Genomic DNA, 575 nt, shown 5'->3' on the forward strand with positions numbered 1-575 from the left:
CGACTCTGCCTTTTGCTCGGCTCGGGTGTCAGCGCCGCAGGCCTTGGTAGATGTATGCCAGGCGCGTCGCAGCGTAACGGTGTTTCGTGAGATATCGCGAAGCCTGTTACGCAAGACGTGGTCTAGCGCACATCTACCTAGTACTGGATACTGCTTTAACCTCGATGGAAATTTAATATCGTGGGAAAGTAAAAAACAGAAGAGGACTGCTGCCTAGTCCACAACTGAGTCTGAAACTATGGCACTGGGAGAGGCAGTTAAAGATTACTTATATCTAATTGCATTAATTGGCAAACTGTTTGACCATGGCAGGCAAACGGTCCAAATGTTTTGTGATAATGCTGCAGTGATTCGTCTGTCAGAATCATAACAATTATTACAGAGCTAGGTCGACACATTATGGGTGCAAAGTTCAACTCTTTAGAGATTGCGTTGAAGATAAATCAATATGTTTGACCTATGTCAAGTCTGCGGAAATCCTGCTGAAATTTTCACCAAGGCTTTGGATCGTACTAACCATACAATAGGATGCAGAAATTTAAACTTGCTTGGCATGTAGATACAGATGCATTGTA

At 43.7% G+C, this 575-nt stretch overlaps 1 protein-coding gene across 1 annotated transcript in view; it reads left to right on the forward strand.

Annotated features, from left to right (window-relative positions):
• Window positions 1-575, forward strand: part of LOC113217998 (nose resistant to fluoxetine protein 6-like) — a 22,365-nt gene that overhangs the window by 10,756 nt on the left and 11,034 nt on the right. The window lies entirely within an intron of this gene.

This window comes from Frankliniella occidentalis, unplaced genomic scaffold (genome assembly GCF_000697945.3).
Source record: "Frankliniella occidentalis isolate FOCC.00 unplaced genomic scaffold, Focc_3.1 Scaffold32, whole genome shotgun sequence".
Taxonomy (NCBI): domain Eukaryota; kingdom Metazoa; phylum Arthropoda; class Insecta; order Thysanoptera; family Thripidae; genus Frankliniella; species Frankliniella occidentalis.